We start from the raw sequence: 1161 nt of genomic DNA on the forward strand, positions 1-1161 counted from the left end.
TATGTATGTATGTATGTATATTTATATATATATATACACGCACACTCATGTGAGTGTGTTGCTTGTGCGTGCATGCATTTGTATTTATATAGGTGTATATCTATTAAAGCTCAGAAAATATACTATTACGGTGTCATTCACACATAAGAAACCTCACTGAAATTAAGTAAATTGATTTACAAGTAGCAAATGTCATTCGTATATATCACATTTCACTGTGGACCAGAAAGGTTGGATCGGCTGAACAATCATTTAAAAGGAATTCACACTCGTGTCATTCATAATATGAATTATACTTAACTGACTTCTGCAAAATTATATTTATGCCATGAATATAAATCTTAGCACACTTCTGTGACTATCTTAACAAACGTGATAACAAGTACATAATTTTTTTTTGGATACCACGTATATTCGCTGCTAAGATGTTTTAGTTCCCGTTTCGTTATCTTTACTACCAATATCAGAAATTTTAAAGTTATCAAATCTATTCATTGAAAGTACCTACCAAACATTTGTTGAATATTCACCTGGGTGTAACAGGTTTAATAAAGCGAGAAGTCAAATATATTGATGATCAGATTGTAACACAATTGATGGAATTTTTATGTCTAGTTTGAAACTGTATACATGAGATGCATTTACGACTACGCTTTGTATGAGATTGATATTAGGCTGCAAGGTAAAATGTCTGGTGGTATATGATGTAGGTTTCAGCGCTTCGCGTCAGATTGATTGAAGTAAAATTTGACAAAAAATATAAAAAGTACTAATGCAGGTCAGTGGATCGGCAAAACAACATGGTCTCCTTTTCGCATTTCTGTATTTTAGCTTCAACTTTCTTCCGAGTTAAAACATTCCGTATTTTCACACACTCACCTTCCAAATTTCTCGTGCCAATCCATAACCACACCCATTGACTTCAAATGCACGGTTGCTTACCGATCTTATAACAAATATGCATATTCACCGACGGACGGCACACCTAGTATGCTTCCGCACTTCGCATTTACGCTCAGCGGCACACTAATCTATGCACACGCACAATGGTTCGCATTTAGTCTCTCTACTAGCCAGAGATGAACCCCTATATATATACACACTCGCACATACACGCACACACGCACCCCCCCACATATATATATATATATATATATATAT

This window comes from Octopus bimaculoides, chromosome 5 (genome assembly GCF_001194135.2).
Source record: "Octopus bimaculoides isolate UCB-OBI-ISO-001 chromosome 5, ASM119413v2, whole genome shotgun sequence".
Taxonomy (NCBI): Eukaryota; Metazoa; Mollusca; class Cephalopoda; order Octopoda; family Octopodidae; genus Octopus; species Octopus bimaculoides.